Source organism: Eublepharis macularius, chromosome 15, assembly GCF_028583425.1.
Source record: "Eublepharis macularius isolate TG4126 chromosome 15, MPM_Emac_v1.0, whole genome shotgun sequence".
NCBI classification, from domain to species: domain Eukaryota; kingdom Metazoa; phylum Chordata; class Lepidosauria; order Squamata; family Eublepharidae; genus Eublepharis; species Eublepharis macularius.
In genome coordinates this window covers 47427741-47443480 of record NC_072804.1, presented here as the reverse complement: position 1 = coordinate 47443480, position 15740 = coordinate 47427741, and the positions used below count along the sequence as shown (strand labels likewise).

Below are 15740 nucleotides of genomic sequence, written 5' to 3'. Positions count from 1 at the left end.
CTTTATATTTACAAATGAAAGGAAGAAACAACCTGACTTGGAGTTATATCGCTGGTATCAGCACTCTTGGTGGCTCTAGCACCTCTTTGTAGCTCTTTCTCCCAGCTAAAATCTGTGCAGCTGGCATCAAAGGTGACAAAGCCCACTCATCCCCAGCCAGAAAATAGCAGCTGGACAGGAGGGGAGCTCTTGGACTCCCCTAACTTGCTGCTCCTTGAGATTATTCCAGGTACACAGAGGCCAGAGGCCGGATCTTCCTGTAGAAAGTAAAATTTAAAGGGACCAGAGAGGCTAACAGCTGACAGTCATGCCAGCTCCCTCACTTTCCCTTCCTTCCCATTCCAGGTTTCAGAGGGGAGGAATGGACCCCCAATTTCTTTTAATTTGGGGTCAGCTTTTTAAGGGCAAAATGTTTGGTAGCTGGAATTTCTGGACTCAAAAACAATGCCAGAAAAATGTTACAAAAATGGTATTGAACAGCCCCAGAATTTGGCATATCAAAAACCCAACCCTTTAAAACCGAACTTGAAATTAAAATGAATTTTTTTAGGTGCACACTGCTAACATGGAGACAAATATTTGAAAAGAGCTAAAGACTGCTCCAAAATACAAATTCATGGTGCCCTGTATGAAATTCAGGTATGAAGAAAACAGGGTGAGGAGAATGTAAGATTTTCTCTGAGGGATATCCCCGTCTCAGGCTTTTTCCCTTCTCCATAAGAAAACGGAATGAGGTGACGGACTTTCAGGGCCATAGGGACTGCGGAAATCTCCTATCTCTGTTTTCCTAAGAATATGGTTTTTGAGAGCCTCTTGGATTATGGCCACAATGTTTGTTAATTCAGAATCTGTCCCCTCTGCTCAAGTGTTTAAGTGAATGAAAAGGGATTTTAACAAACTAATTAGGCCTACTGCAGACTGGCATTCCTGGCATACCACTGTGGGAGGGGGGGGGGGAGTACAGCATTTAAGCTCTCAAAAATCATGATAGAGAAGCCACTCTAAAAATTATGTTGTTGATGAAGAGGTTAATTCAGCCAAAGTGAGTATTTCCAATCTTCTGTATCTTGCCTATACAACAAGTAATGACCTGCACATCAGATTTAGTTTTCCATTTTTACCACTGATTTCTTAAAATGCACGTTTTGATAACAGAACTAGGGACTTCCAACTTTTAGGCTCCTAACAAAAGTGTTAAAAAAATGCTCCGTATGTCTGCGTGTTCATCCTTTTTTTTTTTTTTGTGAGGGATTGATTCATTCCGGTATTTCCATTTGTCCGTTGTTTTAGAAAGTGACTTTAGCTGCAGGAAATAAATGTTTTTAGCGAATGTTTTGTAACTTTTCCATCTTCAAGATTCTTCAAAAGACTTCTTCGCAGAAGTCTTTCAGATTTCACAACACCCAGGTGTGCAAAAAAGTAATGGGGCGCTACCTTCCCATTAACTTTCTTTCCAAGCTAAGGAAAGCTTTGTCAGCTAAATCCCTTTGTACAGGCTGGTGTTAAAGAAATACAAGAAAATTTAAGGAATTGTTTGTTTTCACATTTAGAACATATCACACAGCTCTGGGAGACAGAATCAATTATGAACATAAAGTTCAGAGATGCAAGAGATGCTAATAGCTTTTCAATAAAGTGTGGCCAATCCAACCCTGGATTTCTAACTGTTTCATTGGTTTGTTCTCTTAATTGGGTCAATTCCCAATCTACGGAGCAATATTAGCACTCTATTTAAGTCGAAAAGGCTTAATGGCTGTGTGAGCAGAGCCTTAAGTGTATTCAGCTAGTCAATGTTGCTACAATGCTCCAATCTCCCCCCCCCCTTCATTCTGGAAAGAATTATATAGTATCTCTAGATGTACCTTTTGTTTCTTTTTGTCCTATTTTCTCTTGATAAAGTAAATGGAGGGGACAGCTTGTAGCTTCTAGCCAGTGTAACAGTGTCTAAAAATATGGTGGAATAACTTTTTTTTTTCTGTTCAGGGTTTGGTGAACAACGTTCCTCTCGTGGGCAAAGTAAGTACTACAACTTGTCTGGGTATGAAGAGTTGTTTCCCAATTTTCCAGTGTGCTTCCAGAATTTCTTCATCTCTAATGTCTTTATACTTGGAAAGCTCTTTACTTTACATGCCACTTCCTAAAAACGCCTTTGCTATGGGATAAATTATACTCACGGCAGGTTCAAAAGACTGTTCCTCATCCATTAGCTAGATAAGCATTACAAGTTCTGCTTCATCTTCAAATAGGAGCACAGGTAGGATTGGCAGTGGCTAGAAGCAAGGCCTTCTCAGGTGCAGTATCCAAAGTTTGCAACACCCTCATATCTAACCCTAGATGTGGTGATCTCAGTGAGAATTTTGTCTTTCCTTGCCATGTTTTGCCTATTAGTTTTTCAGAAAAGTCCCATATCTCTGGTCATTGAGAACCACAGAAGACAAATGGGCTGATTTGCAGCCACAGCAGATAATTTCGCCATGCTAGGTGGTGATAATACACTCAGTTTTCAAACATTTCTGTCTAACTTTTCTTCACCACAGACCATATAATTATGTTTTACACTTGAAAATGACAAAGGAAGAAAAAATGGAACATTAGCCATTAGGGCCTTTCCCATTCAGTGGCAACAACGATTTGACACTAATTTATTTATTTAAGAAAATCAGACATCTCTTTATGCTAGGGAAAACAGAAGTTTAGACGGCTTGAGTGAGTGTGGAGGAGACATTGTGGCGAGAAGACAAGAACATTTTATAGGATGTTTATGAAGGCCTATGAAGTGGCAGTGAAGTTGGCAAAGAAAGAATTCTATGCTGATTCTATTGTGTCCGTAATTTCATGCCCAGCAAAATTATATCAAATGGTTTGTTCCTTAGTCTCTCTTTTGCAGGGAGATCGACAAATGGTAAATTCGGATATCAGCTGTGAGGCTTTTGGGAGCCATTTTGTGGGCAAAATCTTGTCTATCCACCACAACCTGTCAGCCACAATTGATTCAGTCAGGGAACTAGAGACCCCTTGGCCATCTTCTGGATCTGTGTTAGATCAATTCAGTCTGCTCTCTCAGGACGAAGTTGACAGGATCCTGTAAGCAGTGAGGTCTACCACTTGCCCCTTGGACCTTGCCTGTTTTGGCTGGTGAAAGCCAGTTTAGATGGGCTTTGGGCTCCACTGGAAGCCATTGTCAATCTCTGTGGTTTTTCTGGGAGCATTGAAGGCGTTAGTAATGTGGCCTCCCCTGAAGAAACCATCTTTGGACCCAACCAATCTGGCCAATTACCACCAGTTTTGAACCTCTCGTTCCTGGGCAAGGTGATTGAATAGGTGGTGGTATAACAGCTCCAAGTATTCCTGGAGGATTCCTTGGTCCTGGATCCATATCAGTCTGGTTTCTGCCCTGGCCATGGGATGGAGACAGTGTTGGTTGCCCTAACAGACGATCTTCACAGACAGCTGGATCGAGGTGGGTCAATGCTGCTGGTTTTATTGGATCTTATCATAGTGTTTGACATGGTCAGTTATGAGCTTCTGATCCACCGCCTCATTGATGTGCGGATTTCTGGGACAGCCTTACAGTAGCTAGTCTCCTTTCTCCACAGTTGGGGACAGAGGGTGGTATTGAGAGAACAGTTGACGTCATGCCACCCATTGGTGTATGGTGTCCCTCAGGGGGCAATACTCTTCCCGATGTAATTCAACATCTATATGCACCCCCTTGCCCAGCTGGGGCAGAGTTTTGGTTTGGGCTGTATATATCAATATGCAAATGACACCCAACTCTATCTGCTGATGGGCAGCCGACCAGATATTGTCCTGTATGATCAGGCCAGGGCCTTGGAGGCCGTGACTGGATGGTTAAAGCAAAGCAGACGGAAGTTAAATCCAGTGAAGATGGAGGTCTTGTATCTGGGTCATGGGCTGTCAGGTTTAGGGATCTGGCTCCCATCTCTTGATGGGGCACCACTTGCTCCTGCTTTGTTGGTAAGGAGCCTGGGTGCAGTCTTGTATGCCAAATTGGCATTCTACTATCTCCATCAGATCAGGCAGCTTGCCCCCTACCTTTCGTCTCACAACCTAGCAACAGTGATCCATGAAATGGTCACTTCCAGGCTGGACTACTGTAACTTGCTTTACACTGGGCTGCCCTTGGGCCTGCTCTGGAAGTCATAACTGGTTGAGAATGCAGCAGTGCAGCTTTTGACCGGGACTTCATTCCAGGCACATGTGACACCTGTTCTGAGCCACCTGTATTGGCTTCCAGTAGAATTCCAGATCAAGTCCAAGGTTCTGGTTCTGATTTTTAAAGCCCTTATAGGACTGGGACCAGCATATCTATGGGATCACCTCCCACCCTATATTCCCTGCAGGGCACTTCGCTCAGCAGGAAAACGTCTACTAGTGGTATCTGGCCCAAGGAGTTTCATTTTGCCTCAACCAGAGCCCAGGCCTTTTTGGTGCTGGCCCCAACCTGGTGGAACTCTCTGTCTGAGACAACTCGGGCCCAGCGGGACTTATTATCATTCCGCTGGGCCTGACCAGACCATTGGTGTTCCACCAGACCATTGGTGGTTGAGGCAGGCGAGCCTCCTTTTCAGCTTCCTACTGACCTCTGTTTTATCTGCTGTTTGCCATCAACCATTGTGGGCCCAACGATTATGTGGGATCATACAATGTGCTGCCAAAGGTGTTACAAACTTTTTATGCTACCAGTTTAAATCTGTTTTAATTTTACACTGTTTATATTTAATTGTTATATTGCACACTGGATGTGATACACTCTGAGCCTGTGTGCAGGGATAGTGAACTATAAATTGAACGAACAAACAAATAAATAAAAAGAAATAAAAATTCCTCCACCAAATCCCATTGTAAAGGATGTTGTTACAGAAACACAAGAAAATTTAAGAAAAGGGTCATTTGCACTAACAACAACAGCAACAACATTTGATTTATACACCACCCTTCAGGACAACTTAATGCGCACTCAGAGCAGTTTACAAAGTATGTCATTATTATCCAAACAACAACAAAACACCCTGTGAGATGGGTGGGGCTGAGAGAGCTCCAGAGAGCTGTGACTAACCCAAGGTCACCCAGCTGGCTTCAAGTGGAAGAGTGGGGAATCAAACCCGGCTCTCCAGATTAGAGTCCCGCACTCGTAACCACTACACCAAACTGGCTCTCAGAACATTTCATGCAGATCTGCAAGACTAAATGAAGAACAAAACAATTTGTTCCTTTAACAAAGCATTATAAATCTCCCCTGCACATGCACTAAAGACACTGAACATACTGCAGCAACTGCATTTTTCAAAGCAAACTGGAATAGCTTATGTTTCAAGTGTTAAAAATTAAACTGAGTTGCATTAAGTTACTTCAGAGAATTTACATTAATTTAAGAGCCATTGCCTCTCCACACAGAGATGTAGGAAATAATATTAGAGAGTCTAAAAATACTCTATATTTACCAAAACTCTTAATGAAATCCATGATGCTTAAATTGTAACGCTTATTTAAATCAGAAGTTGAGATATATTATTAAAATAATCACTTTGAGGGTAACGCTGCCCAACCTGCACACCATCAATAAGAAATGAAGATATTCAGGAACAGAAAGCAGAATAAAAACTAATGTTATTTCATTGTTTCTTTTTAAATATAGCTATTGGGTAGTGGTTCGAAGGTGAGTATTGCAAATCCTTTCTGTGTTTTCCACATGATTCATAATATTTTGTTCTAAGGGTCCTAGATCACGCCAGTCAGAATTTTCCTAGCAGTTTCTGCATGTGTCTTTGAAGACTGCAGACCCCACCCTAATCAGGCGCTAGTTAACCTAAGCGCAAAGCGTACAGATAATATCTGAGTGCATGTATATTTCTTAGCATTGTTATACAGAGAGGAATTTCTTTTTCTGCAATTTACTTTTTTAAAATATAGCCACTGGTTCTTCTTCTTCTCCTTTTTTCTCTTTGGAAGAAGATTTTCTCTTTCATTTCTCTTTGTAGAGCAATCAGTGTACTCTTTTGTAATTTCATCCCTTGCCATTGTTTTATGTTACACAACACAGGGTGGTGATGTAGCAGGAGGATGGAATTTTTTGGGAAGATGTGCCTATTTCTACAATAGGTCTAGTTAAGTAAATACATGCAAAAAGTAAGGAAACTGAAGGAGGGAGAGGGAGAGCTATAGACAGAATGTCCCATAGCCAGCCCTTGCTATGTTGAACTGAAAGAAATTGTCTGGGGCTGGAGGGGAATAGACAGGTGGGGAGACAGTTGCAGGATGGAACCACAACCATCACTTTTACACATCTTTATTGCGAGCTCAATTCTATCCATTCAAAACCCATATTTGGCTCAGAAGAAATGATCCAGCGTGGTTCTATTTTGGTAGTGCAGGATGGTTCAGAGATGCTACTGCTAGCTCTAAAGTGGGAAAACCAGCCTATCTACAGGACATTTCTCACTAATATTATTCTTGCAATGTGACAAGCAGATGGAAACAAATAGAAATTGAAGAATCCCCACGTGAGCACAGAGGAACTGCAGTCTCACCTCCAAAATGTGGTATTCCTCAGTGGAGATGGGCACGATCCAAAAAATTTTAACGATCCAGAGGACTGATGATCCGCGCCGATCATCTCCCATTCCTGATCCGTGGATCATGGATCATGGAGGCCAAAGCAGGGCACACTGGTATTATGTGGGAAGGTGGGTGGTGCCGGTGGCTGCCGGGCCTGGTGGGCATGGTGAGGTGGCGACACGGTCTGTGTTTGGCTGTCAGAGCTGCCTATCAGGGTTTGCAGGGATGAGATTGGAGTGTCCATGGCTACAGAACACCCCCTTCCTCCTCCCTCCCCTGGGTGTCTTTTCCCAACTTGTGACTGCTTTGCTGCTCTGTGGTTGGAAGGAAGCCCTGCTGATCAAGGAAAGCTGGGCTTCCATTCGGGTTTCCAGGGCAACAGAAGGAGGGCAAACAGAGCTCAGGCATTCCCCTGGCTCCGTTGCCAGGGGAATAGATTGCTGGCGCCTGAGTGTCTGGATCCCCGATCCAAGCCCGAACACCCCGATCCAGGCCTCTCCCGATGGCTGGATCATTTGCCTTGGCCGATAACAATCCGCCAGGTCATGATTGCACAATCGCCATTATCAAGGGGTTTTTTAATCATAATACGGATCGTGCCCATTTCTGTTCCCCAGTTCCAGTGCTTATCTGGGAATTTCTAGCATAGAAGATAGCCAACAAGGAGGAAACAATGAGAGGTGTTGTTGAGATACACTGTTCAGCAACTTGGTAGCCCAACTTGCAGGCCTTGAAGATCCGGCACTGTGTGCAACAGAATATGTGTTTCATTGAAGGATCAAATACAGTTACTTTATAGAGCTTCTTACATCCATAGCTGAGGTTCCTTCAGGGCTTTTTTGTGATCGTATTGACCCGTACTGAGTACCACCACCTTTTGGAGGGAGCTTTCCCAAGTCCTGATCTTCATGCACCAGGCTGATCCACATTGGCAGAGAAAGAGGAAGTGGATTCTCAGGGGAAACGTAACAGGGATCTGGAGAGGGAGGGGGGAATTGGGGGAAATTGGAGCAACTTTATATAGGAGTACTGGCACATTTTTGCTAAAAAACAACAACAACATCAACACAGATTTCCTTGAGCAAGAGGTGGTAGGCCTTTTATTTAACTGAGTATTTTATTAGTTAAAAAGTCAACTTTTTTTGAGAACAATATATAGCCCCAGGCAGTGAGAATTCATATGCGCAAAAGTAGAGGAGTCTGACATTGCCCACAATAGAGGAATGGTTGGAGAAGGGACTTGAACTCACATTGATGGCTAAACATACTTCACTGATTAGAGAATAGATAATAAATGTATTTGTTGCTGATTGGAAACCCCTTATAGACTTTTTGCATGAAATAGATAATAATGATTTGATGATTAGTGGGTTTGATGAATAAAGAATTTGGTCAATAGAAAAAAGGGAGCTTTTCTTTGTAAACATAGAGCAAGATATAATCTTTGTTAGAGAGAAAATTGGAAGCCTTCTTTTAGTTTGTATTTTTTCTTAGTTTTGTTGTTTCTCTGTTACTTGTTACATTTTCTTTTATAAAAACTTTACTTTTTTTAAAAAAGAGAGCAATATATAGGCCCAGAAACCATATAAGAGCATGCAAATCAGAACACTTAAGTTTCAGATGAAGAAGAAAACAACATCACAATTAGACATGGGCACGAACAGAACCCCCCCCCCCCCACAAACATTGTGTTCGTTGTTTGTTGCCATCCATGAACGATGAACACTGATGAACGTGACATGTTCATGAACATGTTCGTTGTTCATGGGGGCCAGCAGGCTCTCCTCCAGCCATCAAGATCCCTACCACACCACTCCCAGAAATCTTACCTGAGCAGGAAGCAGGAAATGTACCAATAATAAATAATAGCTTGGCCCCAGAGCCTGGTAGCAGCCCTGGAACTTGGAGGGGTCGATCCCTACCACACCACTCCCAGAAACCTTACCTGAGCAGGCAGCAGGAAAGATACTAGTAATAAATAACAGCTTGGCCCAGAGCCTAGCAGCAGCCCTGGAACTTGAAGAGATAGATCCCTATCCCACCACACACAAAGAAAATTCAAGCTCCAATGCACTCTCCCTGTCTTTTCCTCAAAATGCCAACAGCAACTGTCTCTCCCTCACTGTCTGCAAAACCAGAGCTGGGAGCCCCCCTTCCCCCTACTCTTTGCTTCCTTGTAACAAATTTGGAGCTCCACACTTGAAAGGAAGACCTGCCTAACCATCTAAATTGGGCTTAGATTGGGGTTTCCAGGGCAACAGCAGGAGTTCAGACAGAGTTCAGGCAGTCCCTGCCTCCGGTTGCCAAGGGAATTGATTGCAGGTGCCAGGCTGTCTGGCTTGCTGAACAGCAACAAACCAGGCTTGCAACAAACATCTGTTCGTTTAGAGTTCATTTAGAATGGGCCTCCCAAACAGCTTGTTCGCAAACAGCTGATTGGACTGTTTGTGGCTTTTTTTTAGTTCGTATCGCTGTTCGTGCCCATCTCTAATCACAATTACAAACATCAGATTGAATAGACCCAGAAAGAACAGACCACATGCCTCAAACAAGACAAAAATAAAGAGCTGCTTCTCATGTATTCTGATTTACGCTGTTTTTGTACCCTGGCTTGTTTTATGCTGGGGTTTTTATGACTTGTTCTCTTCTGAGGTGGCCCTACAGAGCCGTTCTGCTAAAGGCTGTTCTGTGTTGAATGACTTTTGTCTTTAGCAAAATGACCCCACATTCCATAGACACCTTTATTTATTCATTCAGATACTTATACCCTGCTTTTCTCCCTGAACATATGCAAGTAGCTTACAACACCAAAATGCAGTCTAAATAAATTGATCAGCCAATAAAGCAACCATCTATATCCTTGGTTGGTCTGGGCTTCAGAAGCTGGTTTATCCAGAGGCATCAAACTACAGGCTAAGAGCCAAAGAGTCACTTTTTAATGATTTCTTTTACGATTTCTCCCTGGGGCCAACTTGTGCACCATGTAGATACACATTAACTTGGCGATTGGCTTGTATTAAAAAAAACAAGAGAGCAACTGGGCTCAGAAAGCTGCGGCCAGGGAAGGGAGAGCACCTGCCTTTCTCCCAAACTTTTTCCCCTGTGCAAAAGCAGTGGAGGGAAGGAGAGTTTTCCCCTTTCTGCTGCTGCAAGTGCACAAAATACCTCCATATGGAGCAGCAGGTATGGGGAATTTTCTCCCCTCCACAACGTCTTTGCATGGGGGGAAAAGCTTGGGAGAAAGACAGGAGCTCTCCCTTCCCTGGCAGCAGCTTTCTGAGCTCATTTACTCACTCGTTTTTTAATAGAAGCCAACCCCCAAAGGTGATATGTGTCTGCGCAGAGCACTGGTTGGCTCTGTAGAGAACTCATAATGTGTAGAGTGATGGTTTGTAACATCCCAGGTTTGGTCACAAACCTGTAAGAGCTGCTGACATTACTGAGCAAAACGGACCAAGGATCATAATTAACACTTTTTCCTCCATTTGATTCCTGTCTGCTTTTTAGGGGGAAGGATCTTCTTCTGGAGGAGCATCTGTAAGTATTTCGATATCAGGGCAGCTTAAGTAAATATTTGCAAAAAATCAAGAAAATAGGGCAGGTATAGAGAGAAAACTATCGACAGCTTTAAATATCTGGTTGTAGTCCTGCAAGCCTCTACCTCTAAAACATCTCATAGCAGCTATGTTGCCAATGCAGGAGTCAGTCAATCTTTATTACGGTCATAGACCACACAATTATAGCATACAACCCAGTCATGGTAAGTCATATTATTTACAAATCTATTCACTAAAATTTCAGGGTACAGAGTCTTAAATATTTAAAACCTTAAAACCTGAGTGCCTAAGACCAAATTATTAAATATTAAAATCCTTAACATTATAAAATATTTAAATATTTCCCCCTGTAAAATACTTCCTAATCTGTATGGCTTGCACAACAAAATTTGCCACCTTTAATGTAATTCCATGGTCCTTATCGGCTAAAAGCTTATCTAGATAGAATCTGTCATTTCTACCTGGGAATCGATTACAAATTGGAGTTATGAAGATTGCCAATGCAGGAGAAAAAACAGCAAACAGCATGCTGAAATGTTATCGGTCTCAAGGGGATCATTACGTACCAGCCGTGCTCAGACTGTCTAAAGCTAAATCGCTGGCCCAGTTATTATATGAATCCTTTTTGGGGCCACCATCCTCTTCTTTCTCTTCACTTGAGAGAGTTCAGGCCAAATTACTTCGAGCTCTACTACAAGTACCCAAATGCATGCCAAATTCTTGGGTTAGACTGAAAACTAGAATGTTACGGGAAGAGGCTAGAATTTGTATCCTTTCAATTTTCATATGGCTGACAGGAAGTGTAAACCCCCAAGACATGCCCCCTTTAATATTACAAGACCAATTTCAGGCAAGTTGGCAAAAGGCGGTTTTGAAATCTTTGAAAAAATTGGGCCTATCCCCCAAAGTCCTGTTAGCCATTGGAAGTGATTGAGCAAAATCACTCGGCAAGCAGAGAGTGACAGACATTGAAAGGCAAATGGACCTACGCAGAGCACGAGGTTTCATCTCCTCCGATAATATCAGATATATTGCTGCTCCTACAGATTATCTCTTTTTTCTTGACTCCAAGAATTCCAGAAAGGCATTTACTTTAGCTAGAAGCTTGATGTTGCCATCTGCTGTTTTGGAAGGAAAGTTCAAAGCAACCTCTTACTCTCGCAGGCTTTGCTCCTGTCATTGATTCAATGGAGCATATTTTTTCACAGGCTTTGCTCCTGTCATTGATTCAATGGAGCATATTTTTTCAATTGTCCACACCATAGGAAAATTCGATTCGAAAGGATTAGTCCACTAATTGAAAGGTTCCCTGGTAGATTGAACAAAATTAAACTTGACTACATCTTGTCTGAAAGGAATCATCAAACAATACGCCAGGTAGCGCGATTTTGTGCCCAGGTCTATAAGTTCCGTAAATTGCATATGGCAGTCTGAACGTGCTCTAACTCTGTAAATAATTAACCTACAGCATGTTTTACTTCTCCTTTTATCTTTGTATATCTATTTATTGCCTTCTCTTATATTTAAGTCCATTTGAACTTTTAAACGGTTTTAAGTAGGGATGTGCGTTTCGGCATTCAGAATGCCGAAAGAATGCCGAAATAAAAGTGTTTCGGCTTCTTTTGGGGAATGCCGAAACGTTTCGGGGAATGCCGAAACGTTTCGGGTAGCCGAAAGAAAAAAGCCGAAACGTTTCGGGATTCTTTCGGCTTTCTTTCGGCTTTTCAATGGGAAAATGCCTCCGTCTTCCCGGACGTCTGGGGGAGGCATTTTCCCACCGAATAAGCCCAAAATTGGTGGGGACCTTCCTCTAGCCCTTCTCTAACAACCACCCAGGTTTCGGACAGATTGGACTTTGGGGGGCCATGTTATGGCCCCCCAAAGCAGGTCCCCCCATCCTCCCATAAGAAAGCGAAGGAGCAGCATATTGTTAGCATGCTGCTGCTAATCTTCTTCATTATTTCCTATGGGGAAAAAATGAAGAGGCAGGCTTCCTTTGCCAGGGGTGGCATTTTGCATGCAAAATGCCCCCTCACCCTCAGGGGCCCTTCTCCCACCCCTCCCCCCACCCCCCACCCAGGCTCAGACTGCTCCCACTTGGGGGGGCCATTTCATGGCCTCCCCAAGTAGGTGCTCTTTTCTCTACCACTGACAGCTGGGGAAGGCTTGTCTTGCCAGGGGTGGCATTTTGCATGCAAAATGCCCCCGAGCCCTCTGGGGCCCTTCTCTCACCCTTCCTCCCACCCCCCACCAAGGCTCAGACTGCTCCTACTTGGGGGGGCATTTCATGGCCTCCCCAAGTAGGTCCTCTCAGCCCCTAAAGTCCACCCCTTACAGCCCCACACAAACCCAATTCCCCCCCCAGCTGCCACACACAGACCCAAATCCTCACATTAGCCCCTCACAGACCCAAATCCACCCCCACCTGCCCCACACCCATAACCCCAGGAACAGGCTGGCAAAGGCCAGCCCTCTCCCTTTGTTCCCTATGCTGGGAACTTCTAAACTCTCTTTCCCTGGGCAATTCTGCACAGCCCAGGGGTGCCACAATGGTGGGCACACTTCTGAGTGCCAGCTGGTCCCTGTGAAAGAGCACCTGAACCACAGACACCCTCCCTCAAATTCCCCCACCACCTACAGAGATGGCTGGCCAGCCAGCCCCATTGTTCCCTATGATGGGAACCAACTGCACAACAAAGAATAAAACAAAAACAACACAAAATAAAGTTTTAATTTTTTTTTCTCCCTTCCAAAGTACAAGTAGGCAAAGCATTATGACACATTACACCAGCAGTCCCCCACACAGAAAAATAACACAACTCACTTAACAACTCAGCAACTCACTTAACATCAGAGAATCACAAAGCATGATTCCTGTCAAAAACACTTTATTTCTTGAACAGCTTTAGGTTACACAGCAGGGGGGAACACCAAAGGGCATGGCAGCACTATCTTACACAAAAATAACACAACTCACTTAACATCAGAGAATCACAAAAACACGATTCCTGTCAAAAACACTCTATTTCTTGAACAGCTTTAGGTTACACAGCAGGGGGGAACACCAAAGGGCATGGCAGCACTATCTTACACAAAAATAACACAACTCACTTAACATCAGAGAATCACAAAAACACAATTCTTGGCAAAAACACTTTATTTCTTGAACAGCTTTAGGTTACACAGTAGGAGGGCACAACAGGGCATGATAGCAATGTACTACAAAAAATGATACAACCCACTTCACCGTTTTTGACAGCAATTGTGTTTGTGTGATTCTCTGATGTGAAGTGAGTTGTGTTATTTTTGTGTAGTACACTGCTTTCCTGCTCTGTGGTGCCTTCCTACTGTGTAACCTAAAGCAGTTACAGAAATAAAGTGCTTTTGACAGCAATTTTTTGGGGTGATTCTTTAATGTGAAGTTAGTTGTGTTGTTAGAGAAGGGTTAGAGGAAGGTCCCCACCAATTTTGGGCTTATTCGGTGGGAAAATGCCTCCTCCAGGCGTCCTGGAAGACGGTGGCATTTTCCCTTAGAAAAAAGCCGAAAGAATGCCGAAATAATGCCGAAAGAATCCCGAAAGCCGAAAGCCGAAAGAGATTCTTGTTTCGGCTTTCGGCTTTAACGATAGAGAATCTTCTTTCGGCTTTCTACTTTCGGCTATAGCCGAAAATTTTTGGCTTGCACACCCCTAGTTTTAAGTGTCCTGCTTATGCTGGTCGCAGACCATAATAATCAATAAACTTGCCTTGACCAAGGATTATAATTAACACTTTCCCCCCATTTGATTCATGTCTGCTTTTTAGGGAACAGACTCTTCTGGTGGAGAAACATCTGTGAGTATTTCGACATCAGGGCGGCTTGAGTAAATATTTGCAAAAAGCAAGAAAATAGGGTGGGTGTCGAGGGAAAGCTATCGATAGTATGTCCCATAGTCAGCCCTTGCTATGTAGAACTGAATGGAGTTGTCAATGGGGCTGAACGGAAGGGAGAGGCTGACAGGTGGGGGTGCACTTGGTGGATGGAACCATGACCACCACTTTTATACACATTTATTGTGAGCACTCAGTTCTATCCATTACAAATCCAGACTTGGCTTAAAAGAAGTGTGTTACCTTGTGTAGCAGAGGATACTTCAGAGCTGCTACTGGCCACTACAGAGTGGGAAACCCAAACTTTTCTACAAGGCATTTCACACTGTAGTTAGAGGGTCTTACAATAAGTGGTGGTGGAGAATGCCCTCAAGTCATAGCTGACTTGTGGCAACCCCTGGGGTGGCGTTCTTGGCAAGAGACTAACAGGGGTGGTTGGCCATTGGAGTCTGTGGCCCCCAGAGGGAATAATGGAACCCAAATGATTCCAGAATTCCCTTCAAACCTAACCCAAGTCCCAAAATTATAACCGGAACCAAATAAAATTAAATCATGGTATTATTTTAGACCCTTCCCAAAATTCAAATCCAAAACAATACAGTTTTTTAAGGAGCACATTTTATTTATTTATTTATTTTTACTTCATTTATATTCTCATACTGTGTAATCCAACGAGTCCCAGTGAGAAAGGCGTACTAAAAAGGTAATAAAAAACAAACAAATTCCTCCTTTCTCCCCAAAAAGAACCCAAAGTTGCTTACACAATTCTCCTATCCTCCATTTTCCCCTCACAACAACCTTGTGAGGTAGGTTGGGCTGAGAGTTTGTGACTGACTCAAAGTCACCCAGTGAGTTTCCATGACAGAGCAGGCAATTGAAGCTGAGTTTCCCAGCTCCCAGTCTTTCATTCTACCACTACACCATACCGGCTCACCCTGGTGCCATCTAGTACCTTCTCTCAAAAAAATGTAGCTTCAGTAAGATTGAAGACAGCCAATATAAAACAAAGTTGACAATGAAAGAGAAGGAAGTGGTGCAAACCAGCTAAGATTAAACATTACCTTTTTTGGAACAGAGAAAATGAAGCACATGACATGACTTTATTTTAATGAGATTTAAAATACCTTAGCTTTGACATGCCCCTGCTGAAAATCTTCAGTGGAAAAATGAATCTATGTTGTCAGTGATTGACATTTGTAGCCCTAATTCATTGGGAGTGTTTGTACTATCAGCTGTCCTTTTTTCTCTAGGCCTCATAAATGACATGACTTGGTGAAGACGCAGGACTGTGATGACAATGCCTTGCTGCTCTTATGCTCTTCCTGCCCTTTGCTTTCCCTTCAAGCCAATCAAATGAAAATAGAGAATCTCAAATCATAGTGGTACAATCTAGATTCATTGTCAGTGAGATCGTTGATTGTTTTGCCTTTTTAAAAAGGGGGCTTGGGATGAGAACGATTCTGTTACATCCCAGGAGAATGTCAAAAGCTTTGCAAAAATAAAACTGCAACAGCAGGAAACTGGTTTGTGAGATTTCATTAATGGCTGCAGGAAGAAAAATTATATTTCCATCATTGCTAGGAGACGGTCAGTTCAGCCCTACCTACTGTTGTTTTTGTTGACAAATTTTTGCCCCCAGGCATCAAAAATTTGACAGTAGACAAGAAATACAGATTAGGCTGGGATTTCGTCAGTGTTAAACAGATGAACTAGAACTACTTGAGTCATCTCTAT

General features: G+C 43.0%; 1 long non-coding RNA gene across 1 annotated transcript; it reads left to right on the top strand.

Moving 5' to 3' along the window:
* The first annotated feature begins 1991 nt into the window (after positions 1-1991).
* Positions 1992-15526, top strand: LOC129343307 (uncharacterized). The gene is made up of 5 exons (XR_008598286.1): positions 1992-2016; positions 5660-5680; positions 10087-10116; positions 13941-13970; positions 15257-15526. It is a non-coding gene; the product is annotated as an uncharacterized LOC129343307 (long non-coding RNA).
* Positions 15527-15740: the final 214 nt, after the last annotated feature.